The 22065-nt window shown below is 51.3% G+C and overlaps 1 protein-coding gene across 2 annotated transcripts in view; it reads right to left on the minus strand.

Moving 5' to 3' along the window:
* Nucleotides 1-22065, minus strand: part of CHAF1A (chromatin assembly factor 1 subunit A) — a 229156-nt gene that overhangs the window by 108882 nt on the left and 98209 nt on the right. The gene's annotated exons all lie outside the window — the stretch shown is intronic.

A 22065-nucleotide genomic window follows, 5' to 3' on the forward strand; every position in this document is an offset into this window, starting at 1 on the left:
ATCTATTGCACAGACACTGGTAACATTTTGATAAAGATAGGTCTGCCCCGAAGCACAAGAATCTCGTTAGCTGAAAACTGCAAATAAAAATTAAACCGATTTCATCAACCAAGGTATCATTTTAATCAGTATAACTGTGCCAACCTGACAAGGTCTGTAGTTTACTGAGCAAAATCCTGCACACTGATTCGCTTTAAGTACCTGATAATCAAGGACCTATAATGAATGATATGGGGACACAGGACAAGGACTAAGCATATGCACACACATTCAGGAGTTGCAGGAGAAAATTCTGCTGCATATCCTAATGTGTTGCAGGAAGAAAGTTGCTTAAAATACATTTATTTTTTGCCACGTTTTTGTCATGCTTTTGTTATGCATTTTCCCTCATTAGTATGGATGAAATCCACTGCAAGAACTGACATTATGCAGATTTTAGGCTATGTTCACCCATTGCGGATTTTGATGTGGACCCACAGCGTTTTTTTGGACGTGGGGAATTGCATCAAATCCACAATAATATCCCAATTTCCAGACTCAATGTGACCCATGCATAATACTAGGTCACTACGTTTACCTCCGTAACTAACAATGCAAAAACACTGAATGCACCCCGACGCACGTTTCACACCTCCACTTGAGAAACATAGTGGCGAAACGCACGTCGGGATGCATTCAGTGAGCATCACAGCACAACAGTGAGAGATTTTCTTTTCCTCTCCCTTCCCTCTCTCCCCTGTGTCCACCATGTCAGGCATACTTAAACTTATATAACGCCTTAGAGAGTAGGTGGACATGTATGGGAACTTATCCCCAGGTGGCCATTTTGATTATCATGAATGAAAGGGCCGTGACTTACTCTAAAGAAGGGGATTTATAGTTTGGGATATTTAGGGAAGGGATTATATTCATCTATTATCCTCACCTATTACCAGATAACAGTTAGGATATAATGTAAATTGTGTGCCGGGTGCTTAACTTTTTTTGGTGTTTTTTCTACAACACATTTACATGGTCTGTGCTTTTAATACTTTTTGTATTGTGACAAATAAAGTTTTGCTATATTTTTTTATCAAAACTCCTAGCATTCTCCAGTGTTTTTGCATCAAATCTGCAGTGTAGTGCACAACCAATGTTAATCAATGGCAAATTTAGAATTGGTGAGCTCATGCTGCGAAAAATAAAATGCTGCAAATCCGAGCTGCTTTTTCAGCAGCATGAGCACACCAATTTTAGATTTCTCACTGATTAACATTGGTTGTGCACTACACTGCGGATTGTCATTCTTTTTGCGGATCTGCAGCGGAGGCCCCTGTAGAGCGGTCACATCTCCTGATGTGACAGCTCTACACGGGAGATAGTCATGGGAAACTCGTTATTAAATGGATTACATCGGAACACGGAGTATTTGTGTTGGTTTATTATTTTATTTTTTTGCAGGAGAATGAGGGCGTCGCAGGAATTATGCGTATAATAAATATGGGAAACTATGTTGTGTTTTATTTCATTAGAAGACTTTATTCTGGCCATGTCTTTATTTAACATGTAACAATTATTGACACCTCTCCATTACTAAGCCGTAGGCTTGATTTCACCTTAGAATACAAAGGTGACATCAATCCCACAGCTTTCCATGTTTTTAAATTAAACAAATACTGCGTTTAAGGCCAGGGACCGGAGTGTGCGGCTGCATGTATTTCTATGCAGCTGAACGCTCCAGGCGGCAGTGCCGGGTATTGAGGTGCGAAACGCATGCAGAGAGTGTGTGTATGTCTTTATTTAACTCTTTATGTACCATTTTATTACGTTCATTACTAAACATTGGGCTTGGAATTATCTATCTATAGATACATCTATCTATAGATATTCACTTATATTTGTTGTGCCTGTGCAAACGTTATATTTGAACATGGTTGGTGATCTCCGAGTATTTGTTAGTGTTCGGAGATTAAGTTTTCATTGTCGCAGCTGAATGATTTACAGTTATTAGCCAGCTTGATTACATGTGGGGATTCCCTAGCAACCAGGCAACCCCCACATGTACTCAGCCTGGCTAATAGCTGTAAATCATTCAGCTGAGGCGATGAAAACTATATCTTTGAACACTAAAATACTTGGGAGATCACAGAGCAACGAGTATACTCGCTCATCACTAAGCATGGTATGTGATATTATGGTATTCAATGGAGTATGTAAAAGAAGAGGTTGGACAAAAATGACAAAACAATTCTTTTTTTTTTGTTAAATAATATATCTTTATTTAGCTTACAAAAACGCATACAAAACCGCACGAAAAAAAAACGCATAAAAATTCACATGAAAAACGCACGGATTTTTAACTGCGTTTTCTGCCAAGAGGAAGAATCTGCACAGAAAATTCCACAGGCAAATCTGAAACGTGTGCATATAGCCTTAATTTGCTGCAAATCTGCAAGGAAAAAATAAGCAACATGAGACTTCAGGGATCTCATTCACTTTGCTTGTACTGTAAACCCTTGCATATTTTCCGTGAGCACATAGCCTTATAGTTATTGGGGAAAGTCAGAGAAACTGAATAGTTTATATCTATTGGGCGGCAGAGGTTATAATTACCGCATATACTCGAGTATAAGCCGACCAGAGTATAAGCCGAGGCACCTACTTTTGCTACGAAAAACTGGGTAAGCTCATTGACGCGAGTATAAGCCGGGTCTGCATGGCTCCCCCCAGTCCCTGTCCCGGTGTGCATGCCCCCCCCCCAGTCCCTGTCCCGGTGTGCATGCCCCCCCCCCCGTCCCTGTCCCGGTGTGCATGCCCCCCCCCCCCCCGTCCCTGTCCCGGTGTCCATGCCCCCCCGTCCCTGTCCCGGTGTGCATGCCCCCCCCCAGTTCATGTCCCGGTGTGCATGCCCCCCCTCCCCCCCGTCCCGGTGTGCATGCCAAGCCTCCCCCCCCCCCCCCAAAGCCCTGTCCTGGTGTGCATGGCTCCCCTCCCCAGTCCCGGTGTGCATGGCTCCCCTCCCCAGTCCCTGTCCCGGTGTGCATGGCTCCCCCCCCCCAGTCCCTGTCCCGGTGTGCATGGCTCCCCTCCCCTGTCCCGGTGTGCATGGCTCCCCCCCCCCCAGTCCCTGTCCCGGTGTGCATGGCTCCCCCCCCCCAGTCCCTGTCCCGGTGTGCATGGCTCCCCCCCCCCAGTCCCTGTCCCGGTGTGCATGGCTCCCCCCCCCCAGTCCCTGTCCCGGTGTGCATGGCTCCCCCCCCCCAGTCCCTGTCCCGGTGTGCATGGCTCCCCCCCCCCAGTCCCTGTCCCGGTGTGCATGGCTCCCCCCCCCCAGTCCCTGTCCCGGTGTGCATGGCTCCCCCCCCCCAGTCCCTGTCCCGGTGTGCATGGCTCCCCCCCCCCAGTCCCTGTCCCGGTGTGCATGGCTCCCCCCCCCCAGTCCCTGTCCCGGTGTGCATGGCTCCCCCCCCCCAGTCCCTGTCCCGGTGTGCATGGCTCCCCCCCCCCAGTCCCTGTCCCGGTGTGCATGGCTCCCCCCCCCCAGTCCCTGTCCCGGTGTGCATGGCTCCCCCCCCCCAGTCCCTGTCCCGGTGTGCATGGCTCCCCCCCCCCAGTCCCTGTCCCGGTGTGCATGGCTCCCCCCCCCCAGTCCCTGTCCCGGTGTGCATGGCTCCCCCCCCCCAGTCCCTGTCCCGGTGTGCATGGCTCCCCCCCCCCAGTCCCTGTCCCGGTGTGCATGGCTCCCCCCCCCCAGTCCCTGTCCCGGTGTGCATGGCTCCCCCCCCCCAGTCCCTGTCCCGGTGTGCATGGCTCCCCCCCCCCAGTCCCTGTCCCGGTGTGCATGGCTCCCCCCCCCCAGTCCCTGTCCCGGTGTGCATGGCTCCCCCCCCCCAGTCCCTGTCCCGGTGTGCATGGCTCCCCCCCCCCAGTCCCTGTCCCGGTGTGCATGGCTCCCCCCCCCCAGTCCCTGTCCCGGTGTGCATGGCTCCCCCCCCCCAGTCCCTGTCCCGGTGTGCATGGCTCCCCCCCCCCAGTCCCTGTCCCGGTGTGCATGGCTCCCCCCCCCCAGTCCCTGTCCCGGTGTGCATGGCTCCCCCCCCCCAGTCCCTGTCCCGGTGTGCATGGCTCCCCCCCCCCAGTCCCTGTCCCGGTGTGCATGGCTCCCCCCCCCCAGTCCCTGTCCCGGTGTGCATGGCTCCCCCCCCCCAGTCCCTGTCCCGGTGTGCATGGCTCCCCCCCCCCAGTCCCTGTCCCGGTGTGCATGGCTCCCCCCCCCCAGTCCCTGTCCCGGTGTGCATGGCTCCCCCCCCCCAGTCCCTGTCCCGGTGTGCATGGCTCCCCCCCCCCAGTCCCTGTCCCGGTGTGCATGGCTCCCCCCCCCCAGTCCCTGTCCCGGTGTGCATGGCTCCCCCCCCCCAGTCCCTGTCCCGGTGTGCATGGCTCCCCCCCCCCCCCCCCAGTCCCTGTCCCGGTGTGCATGGCTCCCCCCCCCCAGTCCCTGTCCCGGTGTGCATGGCTCCCCCCCCCCAGTCCCTGTCCCGGTGTGCATGGCTCCCCCCCCCCAGTCCCTGTCCCGGTGTGCATGGCTCCCCCCCCCCAGTCCCTGTCCCGGTGTGCATGGCTTCCCCCTCCCCCCCCCCCCCCGGTGTGCATGGCTCCCCCCCCCCAGTCCCTGTCCCGGTGTGCATGGCTTCCCCCCGAGTCCCTGTCCCGGTGTGCATGGCTTCCCCCCCCCCCCCCCCCCTCCCATAGCCTTAGGGTTGGAATTAGGGCTAGGTTTGGAAATAGGGTTAAGATTAGGCTTGTGGTTTGTGGTTAGGGTTATGGTTAGGGATAGGGGTGTGTTGGGGTTAGGGTTGTGGTTAGGGGTGTGTTGGGGTTAGGGTTGGGATTAGGGTTAGGATTATGGTTAGGGTTGGGATTAGGGTTAGGGGTGTGGTTAGGGGTGTGTTGGGGTTAGGGCTGTGATTAGGGTTATGGCTAGAGTTGAGATTAGGGTTAGGGGTGTGTTGGGGTTAGTGTTGGAGGTAGAATTGAGGGGTTTCCACTGTTTAGGCACATCAGGGGTCTCCAAACGCAACATGGCGCCACCATTGATTCCAGCCAATCTTGCCTTCAAAAAGTAAAATGGTGCTCCCTCCCTTCCGAGCCCCGAAGTGTGCCCAAACAGTGGTTTACCCCCACATATGGGGCACCAGCATACTCAGTGCAAACTGGGCAACAACTATTGGGGTCCAATTTCTCCTGTTACTCTTGTGAAAATAAAAAAATGCGGGCTAAAAAATAATTTTTGAGGAAAGAAAAATGATTTTTTTATTTTCACGGCTCTGCGTTATAAACTTCTGTGAAGCACTTGGGGGTTTAAAGTGGTCACCACTAGTGTTGAGCATTCCGATACCGCAAGTATCGGGTATCGGCCGATACTTGCGGTATCGGAATTCCGATACTTCCCGCGTATCGGATACCGGAATTGGAAGTTCCCAGAATTCAAACTGCACACAGCAGCCAATGAGGAATGAATGGAAGTGTGGGCACATCCTGTTTAGCATGGTGGGCATGTAAGTACTGGCAAGGCTGTGATTGGCTGCTGAAATGATGTCACTCTGCACTATAAAAAACGCTGCCGCCATTTTGCGCTCACTCTGCTGTGATTTCAGTTAGGGACAGGACGCTGTGTTCTAACTGAGGGCCAGTTGAGATAGCTAATTGCTTTATTTTGCTTTTCCAATGCTAATTTAGCAAACGCTGTGTTCACTGTGCAGTTCACCTTGCTCTTGCAGCGCTGTTTTAACAGCGTTCTGCAAGGTGTGTGTGTGTGTGTGTGTGTGCAGCTCACTCTGTAGTCTGTGTGCAGCCATATACCAGGTTGTATTCAGCTCGGGGGGGGGGGGGGGGGGGTACACACTGCCTCACACAGTTCTATCCATTGTCCTTTTTTGCTCATAGTGCAGCCTGCTGCACATTTTTTCTAAAATTTCCTATTAGTGTCTTTCCACCCGTCTCCAGCCAAATAGTGGAAAAACACTACATAGGATAACCTAGAGGGGGGTTTTTGGGCCTTGCAGCGCCGTTTACGGCTGTCTGCACGGTCTCCGTGTGAGCGCAGCTCGCCCTGTAGTCTGTGTGCACCCACAGCCGGTTGTATTCAGCTCAGGGTTTGTCACTGCCTCATACTGTAAAATAACTTGTCCTTTTTTCAAATAGTGCAGCCTGTTGAAAAATTTTTTAAAAATTTTTTATTAATTAGTGTCCTTCCACCCGTCTCCAGCAAAATAGTGGAAAAACACTAGATAGATAACCTAGAGGAGGGTTTTTGGGCCTTGCAGCGCCGTTTACGGCTGTCTGCACGGTCTCCGTGTGAGCGCAGCTTGCCCTGTAGTCTGTGTGCAGCCACAGCCGGTTGTATTCAGCTCAGGGTTTGTCACTGCCTCATACCGTTAAATAACTTGTCCTTTTTTTTCAACTAGTGCAGCCTGTTGAAAATTTTGTAAACAATTTCCTATTAGTGTCTTTCCACCCGTCTCCAGCAAAATAGTGGAAAAACACTAGATAGGATAACCTAGAGGAGGGTTTTTGGGCCTTGCAGCGCCGTTTACGGCTGTCTGCACGGTCTCCGTGTGAGTTAAACTCGCTCTGTAGCCCGATCTGCACACAAAAAAAAAAGTAAAGTTCACCAAACACCACTTAACACTTGTGTAGGCCACATTTTATCAATAATAAAGTCTAGTCCACACTTTACAACATTAGTGTTTCTTACACCTGTTAGGAGGAGCATTTCAGGAATAAGCACACTAAGGCCTTAGTACTTTTCTGCTTATCTTTATCTGTCAACCAAGATGAAGAGGGCAGGGAGTAAGGGTCGTGGGCGTGGAGCAGGGAGAGGAGCAGGGAGAGGACGTGGTGATTCTGTGCCTGCTGCGGGCGCCGGTGACTCGTCGTCACTCAGTTTCAGCAGGGAACAGTCCTTCATGCGCAGCTTTGTCGGAGAGCGCCGTGCACCGCTGCTGCGTGAAGATCAAATTGAAGCCGTTGTTGGATGGATGGCAGCTAACGCATCGACTTCAATCCTCTCAGGCACAGACCACTGGAGAGCAGCCATCTGTCTCTTCACCACCTGCCAAATTGGCCAGGCAGTCAGAGAGCCCAGGACAGGAGCCGTCTCTACTTCTGTTCTCTGAATTCTTGGCTTGGAAACAGGGGGCCAGCCAAGCAGCATTGGAGAAATGGAAGAAGAGGCAGTGTGCAGTGATGCCCACCACCTTTGTCTCTCTGACTCTGAAGAGGCGGGTGGGCCAGTGCCTCCGGTGACCACAGCACAGTACGCATCTGATGAAACTCAGGTGCCGCTTTCTGGTGCGTACTGTGCTGCAGAGACTACCCAGGAGGAGCAGTTGGTGGCAGAGGGTAGTAGAGATGATGAGGTCCTTGACCCATCGTGGCGTGAGGAACAGGAAGGTGGTGGGAGCAGCTCTGAGGAAGAGATTCCCCAAACGGGCCAAAGAGGGAGAGGGAGGGGGAAGACTGCGGAGCCTGTAGCCTCCACTCTGGCACCCGTTAGGAGCCTGTCTCTTCCACAAGCCAAAAAGGGCGCTCCCAAGACTTGCAGTGCCTGGTCCTTTTTTGACAGTTGCAGATGACATTTGTTTTGTCAAATGCAAGCTGTGTCATCAGAAAGTCAAAAGAGGGAAAAGTGTCAGCAACCTCAATACCACAAATATGTGGAAACATGTGCGGACCAGGCACGCGGTGGAGTTACAAAAACACACTGAAGACCTAGGCCAACCAACAGCGGCAGCTACCACCTCTTCAGCTCGTGTTGCTTCTTCCTCCAGCTCACGCACAGCTGGTTCGGCTTCCTCCTTGGATCGCCATGGAAGAACCTCTGGCACTGTTGTCCAGAGACCTAGTGTAATTCCACCCACAGCACCACGTTCCCAGTCATCCTCACACTCCCAGCCTAGTCTACAGCCATCGGTAGTACAGGCATGGGAGAAAAGGCGGGCATTCTCGGCAAACCACCCCCGAGCACAAGCTCTGAATGCAGGCATTGCCAAACTTCTGTCGCTGGAAATGCTCTCATTCAGGCTGGTGGAGACTGACAGCTTCCGTGACTTGATGGCATTGGCAGTCCCACAGTACAAGGTGCCCAGCCGCTTTTACTTCAGCAGGCAAGCCGTCCCTGCCCTGCACAAGCATGTGGAGGGACAAATAAAACACACGCTACTGAACGCCGTCAGTAGCAAGGTCCACCTCACCACCGATGCGTGGACCAGTCAACATGGACAGGGGCGATACCTTTCCGTCACTGCCTATTGGGTTAATGTTGTTGAGCCGGGTACAGACCGTGCGAGTGGCGCAGGACGTGTCCTGCCCACTCCAAGGATTGCAGGAATCCAGTCTTGACTCCTCCTCTTACACAAGTTCCTCAGATTCATCGCTGCAGGATCCGTCACAGTCCACCTCCACATGGACCCGTGAACGTTTACCTGTTTTGACTAACATGAGCACAGCCGTGGCCAAACGTCAGCAGGCCGTCTTGAAATTAGTTTCTTTGGGGAATCGAAGCCACACAGCGCAGGAGCTCTGGAATGCCCTAAAGCAGGAGAGCGATGTGTGGTTTGTGCCAGCGAATCTCCAGCCAGGCATGGTAGTGTGTGACAATGGCCGAAATCTGGTGGCAGCTTTAGCCCTTGGCAACCTCACTCACATCCCATGTCTGGCACATGTGCTCAATTTGGTTGTACAGAGTTTTCTGAGGGACTATCCGGATCTTGATGCACTTCTGCACAAGGCCCGCCTAGAGTGTGCTCACTTGCGGCGTTCCAGCTTGGCAAGATCCCGCATTGCTGCTCTGCAGCGTCGGTTTCGCCTTCCTGAACATCGCATCATATGTGACCTACGTACCAGGTGGAATTCCACGTTACATATGTTGGAGCGGTTGTGTGAGCAGCAGCAAGCAGTAATGGAGTACCAGCTGCATCAGGCGCAAAGAAGTCGCAGTCAGCGCCGATCAGACTTCACAACCACAGAGTGGGCCACTATGAAGGACGTCTGCCAGGTTTTGCGTCCTTTCGATTATTCCACGCGGATGGCAAGTGCAGATGATGCACTAGTCAGCATGACTGTCCCCCTTATCTGCTTGCTTCAAGAAACCCTGCAAGGGATAAGGGATGATGTGGAAGAGGTGGAGGATGAGGAGTCACCTTTTCCATCAGCTTCTGGACAGTCAGCGCCACATGGTTCCTCACAAAGGGGTCAGCATACCCTTTGTGAGGAAGATGAGGAGGAGTCAATGGACGAGGAAGAGCTACGTCCAAAGGAGGGAGTTACACCATTGTCCAGTGGTCAGTGTGTACAGCGAGGGTGGGATGATGAAGAGCGGGCAGAGATCATGTCTCAAGCAGGGGACAGCGTTTCTGGGCCAGTTGGCAGTCTGCAGCACATGGTTGATGTCATGTTGCAGTGCCTGTGAGACGACCGCCGCATCGACCACATTCTCAACGTGCCTGATTATTGGGTGTATGCCCTCCTCGATCCTCGCTACCGTGACAATGTCCAAAACCTCATCCTGGCGTTGACACGGGAGCGTAAAATGCGGGAGTACCACGACACACTGGTGAATTCCATCATCTTCTCCAGTCCAACTGAGAGGAGTGCTGCTAGTGCTTTACAAAGCAGCTCAGTGCGTCGAGGCAGTGGAGGAGGAGGCTCTGCACAAAGAGGGAGCAGAAGCAGTGCCTCAGCCCAAGGCAAGCCCAGTATGGCACAACTGTGGAAAAATTTTGTGTGCCCGCCCCAAATGTCTACACCATCACCGGCGGCTCCAGTCAGCAGGAGGCAACGGTTCCGTCAGATGGTGACAGACTACATGGCTTGCCCTCTTAGTGTACTCCCAGACGGCTCTTCCCCGTTCAAGTTTTGGGTCTCTAAGCTGGATACATGGCCAGAGCTAAGCCAGTATGCATTGGAGGTGCTGGCTTGCCCTGCGGCTAGTGTCTTATCGGAACGTGTCTTTAGTGCCGCAGGTGGTGTACTAACAGACCGTCGCATGCGACTATCCTCCGATAACGTTGACCGGCTTACTTTCCTGAAAATGAACCAGGCCTGGATCTCGCAGGAATTTGCCACTCCTCTGCCTGATTAAGTAATTGGGTGTCATCCAGGTCTCCTGATGTATTCATCTTTCTAACACCTGAACTGCTATTCCTGGGCTCCAACACCGCCAGTTGCGGCTCACAGTCAAAACATACGACCCAGTGTTATTGGGTTTCAGTAACGTCAGCTGATCCCCAGCTGTGTAGTCGGCAATGTGTCCTGCGACCGCCACGCTGGCACAACACCCTAAATGTAAGGGAACCTGTCCCCCCCACCCTCTCGGCGTTTGTTACTGAAAGAGCCATCTTGTGCAGCAGTAATGTTGCACAAGGAAAAGGTAGCTCTTTTAGTTTAGCTCCTTGCACACGCAGAACTTAACACTTATAAAATGTGTTCACTGATACCGTTGTACCGTCCCCGGAGCTGGGACTTTCCTTCATAATGTGACGCAGCACAGCCGTCATTCCTACCCCCTTGGTGCCATGCGCTGCCTCCTCAGCGTTGTTTTAAGCTGTCACGGAGCCTGCGCTGTTCTGTTATCCCTTGGCCATGGCCAGTTTGCGCTGCCTGTCTTCTGACATAATTTGGTGTCAGGATGGCTGCGCCTGTGCGCCCGCGCTGCCCGAGAACCCGCCTCGCAGTGTCTTCTGATTGAATCACACTGCGAGCCTGGGATCCATGGGCATGCGCAGTGCATATCTTCACCTCGGGCTCTCGCCCATCTCCCTCCGCCTTCTTTAGACTGTGCGCCGTCAGCTGATCCCTAATAGCATGCCACGGCCGTGCCGCCGCACAGTCTGAAGAAGAGGGAAGGAGGGGAGTGAGAGTCGAGGATATGCACTGTGCATGCCCATGGATCCAAGGCCCGCAGTGGGATTACATTAGACGACACTGCGAGGTGAGATCTGGAGCAGCGTGGACGCACAGGCACTGACAGCCTGACACCAAATTATGTCAGAAGACAGGCAGCGCAAATTGGGCATGGCCAAGGGATAACAGACCAGCGCAGGCTCCGTGACAGCTTAAAACAACGCTGAGGAGGCAGCGCATGGCACCAAGGGGATAGGAATGACAGCTGTGCTGCGTCCCATTACGAAGGAAATTCCCACCTCCGGGACGGTTTTACGGTATAAGGTGACACATTTTTAGTGTTTACTTCTGTGTTTGCAAGGAGCATAATTAAAAGAGCAACCTTTTCCTTTTGCATCCTTAGTGCTGCACAAGATGGCTCTTTCAGCTACAAACGTCTTGGGGGGGGGGGGGGGGGGGTTAAAGGTTCCCTTTCAACTTGCTCCAATCAGGCTTCGGCCTACACTCTGTTCCTCTGCTCCTCCTGCTGTCCCAGGGCTCTAACACCGCCAGTTGGTGCCTGGAAGTGCTGTCTGCACAGTCAACAGTCGCTCCTCTGTTATTGGGGTTCAGTAACGTCAGCTGATCCCCAGCTGTGTATCCGGCAACGTGTCATGCGACCGCCACGCTGGCACAAATAAAATGTAAGGGGACCTGCACAAGGAAAAGGTCGCTCTTGAAATTATGCTCCTTGGAAACGCTAAACTACACACTCATGTAATGTGTCCCCTTACACCGTCCAACCGTCCCGGAGGTGGGACTTTCCTTTGTAATGTGACGCAGCACAGCCGTCATTCCTACCCCCTTGGCACCGTGCGCTGCCTCCTTAGCGTTGTTTGATTCCGTCATGGACCCTGCGCTGTTATGTTATCCCTTGGCCATGCACAGTTTGCGCTGCCAGTCATCTGACATCATTTGTTGTCGTCCTGGCTGCGCCTGTGCGTCCACGCTGCCCGAAATGCCACCTCGCAGTGTTGTCTAATGTGATCCCACAGTGGGCCTAGTATCCATGGCCATGCGCGGTGCATATACTAGCCTCTCACTCCCCTTCTTCACGCTTCTTCAGACTAGGCGGCGTCAGCTGATCCCTAATAGCATGCCACGGCCGTGACGCCGCACAGTCTGAAGAAGCAGGAAGGAGGTGAGTGAGAGGCGATGATATGCACTGCGCATGCCCATGGATCCCTGGCCTGCAGTGGGATTACATTAGATGACACTGCGAGGTTGGATCTCGGGCAGCTTTGACGCACAGGCACTGCCAGCCTGACACCTAAATGATGTCAGAAGACGGGCACCGCTAACTGTGCATGGCCAAGGGATAACATTACAGCGCGGGCTCCGTGACAGAACCAAACAACGTTGAGGAGGTGGCGCACGGCACCAAGGGGGTTGGAATGACGGCTGTGCTGTGTCACATTACAAAGGAAAGTCCCACTTCCGTGACGGTTTGACGGTGTGAGGGGACACATTATATGAGTGTATACTTCAGCGTTTGCAAGGAGCATAATTTTAGGAGCCACCATTTTCCATGTGCAGTATTACTGCTGTACAAGATGGCTCTTTCAGCAACAAATGCCTGGGGGGAGGGGGGGGTACGGGTTAAAGGTTCAATTTCAACTAGCTCCACTGCAGGCTTCGGCCTACACTCTGCTCCTCTTTGATTCCCTGGGTTTCAACACTGTCAGTTGCCACCTGGAAGTGTTGTCTACACAGAAAAAACACTAGCTGATGTGTCAGTGGGGTTCAGCACCGCCAGCTGTTCCCCTGCTGTGTAGTCAGCAACGTGTCCAGCACAAGCCACGCTGGCACAACAGAACAAAAGCTGCCACCAGTGCAGGCTTCGGCCTACACTCTGCTCCTCTCCTCCTCCTGCTGACCCTGGGCTCTAACACCGCCAGTTTTTGCCCGGAACTGCTAGCTGCACAGAGAAAAACACCAGCCAATGTGTTAGTGGGGTTCAGCACCGCCAGCTGCTCCCCTGCTGTGTAGCCGGCAACGTGACCTGCAAACTGCACGCAGGCACATGAACTGAAATTAAAGGGACCCTGCCATCCACCCCAAGGTGTTTCTATGTATAACAGCCACCTAGTACAGCAGTAATGCTGCATTTGTACAAGGTGGCTGACTTTTTCTCCTTGCCAACGTGGAACTCAACACGTACAAAATGTGTCTCATTGAGACCATTCCACTGTCCCTGAGGTGTGACTTTCCTTTCTAATGATACGCAGCACCACCCTTGGTAGCGCTGCCCGTCTTCTGACATCATTGGTTGGCTGCCTGTGCCTGTGCGTCCGCCCTGCCCGACACAACCCCCTTCGTTGTCTCATATTTTTGCTGCGAGGGTGTGATTGATGGGCATGTGCAGTGCATATGTTCGCCTGTCTTAACTCATCTCCTTCCGCCTTCTTCAGACTGTGCGGCCTCATGGCCGTGGTAGGCGATAAGGGATCAGCTGAGGCCGCCCAGTCTGAAGCAGGTGTAAGGACATGTGTGAGCGGGAAACATATTTACTGCACAAGGCCACGAATCCCAGCCACGCAGTGTGAATTTTTGTAAACACACTGCGGGTCTGGGATTCATGCCCATTGCTAACCGCACCGGCCAACATGAAATGAGGTGAGAAGACAGGCAGCGCTCACAGCGCATGGCCAAGGGATCACAATAGCGCAGACTCCTGTACAGCAAATAACAACGCTCAGGAGGCTGCGCCCAGCACCAAGGCGTTATTTATGTGCACCTGTGCTGCGTCTCCTTAAAAAGACAAGTCACGCCTCCAACACAGTTCTACTGTACAATGGGCAAAATTGTGTACGTCTTTCATTCTGCGTGTGCAATGAGCAAAATTTGAAGAGCAACCTCTCACTTGTGGAGCATTACTGCTGCACAAGGTGTGGCTCTTCTACATTGTAACACCTGAGGGTGGGTTAAAGGTTACCTTTGAAATTGGTTCAATTAGGCTTCGGCCTACACTCTGCTCCTCTCCTCCTCCTGCTGACCCTGGGCTCAAACACCGCCAGTTTCTGCCCGGACGTGCTAGCTGCACAGAGAAGAACAACAGCCAATGTGTTAGTGGGGTTCTGCACCGCCAGCTGTTCCCCTGCTGTGTAGCCGGCATCGTGTCCAGCACAAGCCACGCTGGCACAACTGACCAAAAGCTGCCACCAGTGCAGGCTTCGGCCTACACTCTGCTCCTCTCCTCCTCCTGCTGACCCTGGGCTCAAACACCGCCAGTTTCTGCCCGGACGTGCTAGCTGCACAGAGAAGAACACCAGCCAATGTGTTAGTGGGGTTCAGCACCGCCAGCTGTTCCCCTGCTGTGTAGCCTGCAACGTGAACTGCAAATGCCACGCAGGCACATGAACTGAAATTAAAGGGATCCTGCCCCCCAACCCCACAGGTGTTTCTATGTATAACAGCCACCTTGTACAGCAGTAATGCTGCATTTGTACAAGGTGGCTGACTTTTTCTCCTTGCCCACGTGGAACTCAACACGTACAAAATGTGTCTCATTGAGACCATTCCACTGTCCCTGAGTTGTGACTTTCCTTTCTAATGATACGCAGCACCACCCTTGGTAGCGCTGCCCGTCCTTTGACATCATTGGTTAGCTGGCTGCGCCTGTGCGTCCGCCCTGCTAGAAACAACGCCCCTCGGTGTCTTATTTATTTTGTCAGCGAGGGTGTGGTTTATGGGCACGAGCAGTGCATATGTTCGCCTGTCGTCACTCATCTCCTTCCGCCTTCTTCAGACTGTGCGGCCTCATGGCCACAGCATGCGAGAAGGGATCAGCAGAGGCCGCCCAGTCTGAAGCAGGGGTAAGGACGTGTGTGAGCGGCGAAAATATTTACTGCTCAAGGCCACGAATCCCAGCACCGCAGTGTGACTTTATGAAAAGGCACTGTGGGTCTGGGATTCATGGCCATCGTTAACCGCACCGGCCAACATGAAATGAGGTCATAAGACGGGCAGCGCTAACAGGGCATTGCCAAGGGATAACACAAGAGCGCAGACTCCTGTACAGCAAACAACAACGCTCAGGAAGCTGCGCCAAGCACCAAGGCGTTATTTGGGACACCTGTGCTGCGTCTCCTTAAAAAGACAAGTCACGCATCCACTACAGTTTGACTGTAGAATGGGCTAAATTGTGTACGTCTTTCATTCAGCGTGTGCAAGTAGACAAATTAATAGAGCAACCTTTGACTTGTGCAGCATTAATACTGCACAAGGTGTGTCTCTTGTACTTTGTAACACCTGAGGGGGGGTTAAAGGTTTCCTTTGAAATTGGTTCAACTAGGCTTCGGCCTACACTCTGCTCCTCTCCTCCTCCTGCTGCCCCTGGGCTCTAACACCGCTAGTTTTTGCCCGGAAGTGCTAGCTGCACAGAGAAAAACACCAGCCATTGTGTCAGTGGGGTTCAGCAACGCCAGCTGTTCCCCCACTGTGTAGCCGGCAAAGTGTCCTGCAAACGCAACGCAGACACAAAGCTGCCTCCAGTGCAGGCTTCGGCCTACACTCTGCTCCCCCTGCTTACCCTTTGCTCCAACACCGCTAGTTGGGGCTGTAGGAAGACAATCTTTAATAGGCAACGCATCCTGGTTCCAGCACCGTCAGCTGATTCCGGGTAGTGTCAAGGTCACTGAAACACCTATGCGTTGCCCCGTCGTGTTGCGGTCGAGTTAGCCAACTCCAGGGTGCCTCCAGTTTAGGAGCTTCCTATGTGGGCTGCGTGAATTGGTAGTCAAGGCTGGTTCTGTAGTGCCAGTAGGCCAAGCTCCCCCTGTAGGACTGTTGGGGTTCGGTAACTGCGGCTGCCTCGCGGCCAAGCGGTTCTCTCCTCTCCTGTGGACCTTCTGGTCCACCACCTGGTTCCAGCACCGTCAGCTGGTTCCGGGCAGAGCCTTTGGCTTAGGTGGGTATCCGAGTTCTGCCAACGTCAGGCGGTCCTTGGTAGTGCTTTTCAGCGCGGGCACCTACAGCTTAGTAACCGGGTTCCAGCACCGTCAGCTGGTCCTCGGTGCCATTGGCTCTTGCACACTGGGGCGACGCATTCGGGTTCCAGCACCGCCAGCTGGTTCCCGGCAGTGTTTTTGTCACGGGTACTCCCTCGTGCCCAGCCTGGTTCCAGCACCGTCAGCTGTTTCCGGGTACTGTCAAACTCACTGAGACACCAATGCGTTGCCCCGTCGTGTTGCGGTCGAGTTAGCCAACTCCAGGGTGCCTCCAGTTTAGGAGCTTCCTATGTGGGCTGCGTGAATTGGTAGTCAAGGCTGGTTCTGTAGTGCCAGTATGCCAAGCTCCCCCTGTAGGACTGTTGGGGTTCGGTAACTGCGGCTGCCTCGCAGCCAAGCTGTTCTCTCTTCTCCTGTGGACCTTCTGGTCCACATCCTGGTTCCAGCACCGTCAGCTGGTTCTCGGCAGTGTCTTTTGCTCTTGTACCTTCTGCTCCCCATCCTGGTTCCAGTACCGTCAGCTGGTTCCGGGCAGAGCCTTTGGCTTAGGTGCCTCCTTCTGGGTATCCAAGTTCCACCAACGTCAGGTGGTCCTTGGTAGTGCTTTCAGGCACGGGTACCTCCTGCTTAGTAACCGAGTTCCAGTAACGTCAGCTGGTCCTCGGTAGTTCCATTGGCTCTTGGACCTTCGGCTACCCATCCGGGTTCCAGCACCGTCAGCTGGTTCTCGGCAGTGTCTTTTGCTCTTGTACCTTCTGCTCCCCATCCTGGTTCCAGTAACGTCAGCTGGTTCCGGGCAGAGCCTTTGGCTTAGGTGCCTCCTTCTGGGTATCCGAGTTCCGCCAACGTCAGGCGGTCCTTGGTAGTGCTTTTTAGCACGGGTACCTCCTGCTTAGTAACCGGGTTCCAGTAACGTCAGCTGGTCCTCGGTAGTTCCATAGGCTCTTGAACCTTCGGGTAGCCATCCGAGTTCCAGTTCCATCAGCTGGTTCTTGGCATTTTCTCAGCCTTCTTGTACCTTCTGCTACATTTCCAAGTTGAAGACCCTAAAGTCGACGACCCGGAAGACCACCCCTAAGATGACGACGACGGAGACGACAACCAGTGAGATGACGACGACCCTGGAGATGACGACCCTGAAGACCACCCCGATGACGACGACGGAGACGACGACCCTGGAGACGACGACATGGAAGACCGAGAAGCAGAAGAGCAAGAGGCTGCAGAACAAAGAGCAGAAGAACATTAAGCATAAGACTTAATATCAGAGCAAAAGATATTATCTAAATTATATGCAGAAGAAGACTAAGCAGTGTATGGGGGTGAGTCCGTTCCTCCTCGTGGTGCCCCTGGATAAAGCCTGATGCTGCAGGCCAAACTGAACGCGGACAAATGTAACTTTTGTGACTGGCAGAACGGAAGGTGTAATCTTCAAACTTTAATAGATAACTACGGGAATGCCTGTCACAAATGAGAATATGATGAAGAAGTAGAATAGGAAGAATAATAATAGTTGAATAAAATGAATATGAAGAATGTAATAAAAAAAAAATAGGTAGAAGATGAAGAAGAAGATGAATAAGGTGAAGAAGTTGATGTCAAAGATGCTGATGATGAAGAAGATGAAAGTGTGGGAGAAGTAAAAAAAAAAAAAAAGAACGGGAAGGGCGTGGAATAGTGAAACATCAATATCTGACAAAATAAAAAAAAAATTACATAGTCAATATCTTTGTCACTCCGAACGTCTTTAAAAAAAAATATATATATATATAATGCTATTCTATTTAATTGGGCTAAACCTCTATGACTTTAATGTCTCCGCCACCTCCCCAAATACATCCTGCATTATTCTTTGTTGTTTTCCTTCATGTAGAATGAACCTACAAGGAAAGAAAGGGTTTATTTTAATTCCGATATTTTGGTCCCATTGACTTGCATTGGGATCGGGTATCGGTATCGGCGATATCCGATATTTTTTGAATATCGGCCGATCCAATCCGATACTTTCCGATATCGGAAGGTATCGCTCAACACTAGTCACCACACATCTAGGTTAGTTCCATGGGAGGTCTAGTTTCCAAAATGGGGTCACATGTGGGGGAGCTCAAATGTTTAGGCACACAGGGGCTCTCCAAACGCGACATGGTGTCCGCTAACGATTGGAGCTAATTTTTCATTCAAAAAGTCAAATGGCGCTCCTTCCCTTCCGAGCCTTGCCGTGTGCACAAACAGTGGTTTGTGACCACATATGAGGTATCGGTGTACTCCGGAGAAATTGCCCAACACATTTTAGGATCCATTTTATCCTGTTGCCCATGTGGAAATTAACAAATTAAGGCAAAAAGAAATTGTTTGTGAAAAAAAAGTACTTTTTCATTTTTACGGATCAATTTGTGAAGCACCTGGGGGTTCAAAGTGCTCACTATGCATCTAGATAAGTTCCTTGGGAAGGGGTCTAGTTTCCAAAATGGGGTCACTTGTGGGGGGAGCTCAAATGTTTAGGCACACAGGGGCTCTCCAAACGTGACATGGTGTCCGCTAAAGATTGGAGCCAATTTTTCAAAAAAGTCAAATGGCGCTCCTTCCCTTCCGAGCCCTGTCATGCGCCCGAACAGTAGTTCTTCCCCCTTCCCCACATATGGGGTATCGGCGTACTCAGGACAAATTGTACAATCACTTTTGGGGTCCAGTTTCTCTTTTTACCCTTGGGAAAATAAAAAAAATGTTGCTAAAAGATCATTTTTGTGACTAAAAAGTTAAATGTTCATTTTTTCCTTCCATGTTGCTTCTGCTGCTGCGAAGCACCTGAAGGGTTAATAAACTTCTTGAATGTGGTTTTGAGCACCTTGAGTGGGGCAGTTTTTAGAATGGTGTCACTTTTGGGTATTTTCAGCTACATAGACCACTCAAACTGACTTCAAATGTGAGGTGGTCCCTAAAAAAAATGGTTTTGTAAATTTTGCTATAAAAATGAGGAATTGCTGGTCAACTTTTAACCCTTATAACTTCCTAACAAAAAAATATTTTGTTTCCAAAATTGTGCTGATGTAAAGTAGACATGTGGGTAATGTTATTTATTAACTATTTTGTGTCACATAACTCTCTCGTTTAACAGAATAAAAATTCAAAATTTGAAAATTGCGAAATTTTCAAACTTTTAGCCAAATTTCCATTTTTTTCACAAATAAACGCAAAAATTATCGACCTAAATTTACCACTAACATGAAGCCCAATATGTCACGAAAAAACAATCTCAGAACCACTAGGATTCGTTGAAGCATTCCTGAGTTAATACCTCATAAAAGGGACACTGGTCAGAATTGCAAAAAACGGCCAGGACATTAAGGTCAAAATAGGCTGGGTCATGAAGGGGTTTAAAAAAAAAAAAAAAAAAAAATCCTATTTACCCGCCTGCACGCCCTCAGTGGCACTGCATTTTGTTCTGGCTTCCAGCATCTCTTCCTGCAGAGCAATCACGTGGACCCGCTCATTAAAGTAATGAATATGCACACCACGTCTATTGGAGTGGAGAGGCGTGCATATTCATTACCTTAATGAGCGCTGCCCGGAACGAGATGCAGTGCCAGCCCTGAGGGCGTGCTGGTAGGCAAGTATGATGAGTGCTGGAAACCGGCAGTTGCGGCTGGCACTGTGCGCTATTACAGCAGCGGCACAGGCTTTAGCCACAGCCGCTGGCTCCGGCCTCTGTGACCCCTGCTGCTCCCCCGCTGGCTTTCTGGGACCGTGACTCGTGCATAAGCCGAGGGGGGGGTGGACGTTTGCGCACACTAATCGCGCCATCTGACCTGAACAGTGCAGAGGATGGAAGACAGAGCAGCGCGCAGCGGTGGAACAAGGAAGGTGACTATCGCGCAATGCTCACCACCCCCGATATACTCACCTGCTCCCGGCGCAGTCCCTGGCAGCGTCTCACTGTCAGATGGTCTCCGGGAGCCGGCGGAATCTTCCTGTGTTCAGCGGTCACATACCGCTCATTACAGTAATGAATATGTGTCCATATTCATTACTAATGAGCGGTACCACATGACCGCTGAACACAGGAAGAGCTGCCCGGAGACCATGGGACATGCAGGGACAGCGCCAGGAGCAGGTGAGTATGTCACCGCGCCGCTCCCACGCACGACCCCCCCGCTGACAATGACTCGAGTATAAGCCGAGGGGGTCACTTTCAGCCCAAAAAAGGGGGCTGAAAATCTCGGCTTATACTCGAGTATATACGGTAATCCCTTAGGCCACACACTCACATTTGTGTGAAATTGTCCATGTGATGCCAGATTTTCTTTTATCAGACGGCACACGGATTCGTACATACATCCATTCACACAAGTGAAAATCACGACTGAGAATGGGATCCGTGAGGGTCAGAGAATGTTTTCTTCTGATCGAATTGAGGATCAGAATAGGACATGCGCAATGTGTATGTAAAAGCGGACAGCACAGCGACACTGCACACTGATACAGGAATGTAACCTTATGTATAGCACAGTCCCTTAGTATATAAAGTACTCACTTATGTATAGTGCCGTCAATAGTTACATAGTTTCCTCTATTACGTATAACACTGACCCTTATTACGCACACACACATTCATTCTATAAATAAATATATATATATATATATATATATATATATATATATATATATATATATATATATATATATATATATATATATATATATATATATATATATATATACACACATACACGCTGGGAGCGTCACTCTGTCCGAAGCCTTTATAGACTGCGCAGGCGCGACGCTCCTAGCGTTACATTATAGAGTGTGAGGAAAAAAAAAATGGCGCCGGAAGGCGCGGACTGCCGAGAGCAGTGGGTCGGGAGCAGGGGGACACCGTGCACATATTTGCGCCCTGATTATGCTGTGGCACTTCATGCCACAGCAATTTGTTACTTACGCCATTCCTTTCCGCCCCGCCCATTTTCTTCGTCCTCCTGCTGCCGGAATCGGCGCCTGCGCAGTCCGCGCTTTCCGGCGCCATTTTCTTGAAGACACACTGCAGGTGTGTCTTCAAGAAAATGGCGCTGGCGCCGATTCCGGCAGCAGGAGGACGAAGAAAATGGGCGGAAAGTGTCAAGGTGAAAAGATATATCTTTATACACTTTTTGTACTTTTATATTCTTATGCTGTGAAATAATAAGTTTTCCCCTTTTGCTTGCTGATGCAAATGTAACAGTATTTAAGATGGCTGCCAGTATTCACCTTTGCCCTAGTTTTGTTTCTGCTGAGAAGCTAGTTTCGTTTCTGAAGCTAAAGTATAATTTCTGCTGAAATGGAAACCTGAGTGACGTGAAAAGAGGAGGATCCACCAGATGACGTCAGAACCAACCAGAAAGACTGAATACTAGACACATATTGTTTAACCCCGCCTAACCCCGCCCATTGCACACCTTCCCCCAATGGACCATATAACGCTGTGTATCTGTAAATAAAGTCAGTTGTTGCTGTGACGTTGCCACTACGTGTGGAAGCACGAGCATGCACTGAGATTGAACCAGCACTTTGTCTGACTCATTCTTATCCGGTACCAATGCTCTTAGTCTAATTTGGAATGACTGGTGAAGGAAGGGTATTGTCGTGACGACCCCGACAAAAGGAATGGCGTAAGTAAATTGCTGTGGCATGAAGCTGTGGCACTTCATGCCACAGCAATTTGCTACTTACGCCGCCTGATTCCTTTGTCCTGCTGCCGGAATCGGCTCCTGTGAACTGCAGTGTGTCTTCAAGAAAATGGCGCCGGAAATCGCGGACTGCGCAGGCGCCGATTCCGGCAGCAGGAGGACGAAGAAAATGGGCGGAAAGGAATGGCGTAAGTAACAAATTGCTGTGGCATGAAGCTGTGGCACTTCATGCCACAGCAATTTGTTACTTACGCCACCTGATTCCTTTCCGCCGCCATTTTCTTGCTCCTGCTGCCGGAATCGGCGCCTGCGCAGTCCCTGCTTTCCGGCGCCATTTTCTTGAAGACACACTGCAGTGTGTCTTCAAGAAAATGGCGCCGGAAAGCGCAGACTGCGCAGGCGCCAATTCCACCAGCAGGAGGACCAAGAAAATGGCGGCGAAAAGGAATCAGGTGGCGCAAGTAACAAATTGCTGTGGCATGAGGCTGTGGCACTTCATGCCACAGCTATTTGTTACTTACGCCACCTGATAC

This window comes from Ranitomeya imitator, chromosome 1, assembly GCF_032444005.1.
Source record: "Ranitomeya imitator isolate aRanImi1 chromosome 1, aRanImi1.pri, whole genome shotgun sequence".
NCBI lineage: Eukaryota > Metazoa > Chordata > Amphibia > Anura > Dendrobatidae > Ranitomeya > Ranitomeya imitator.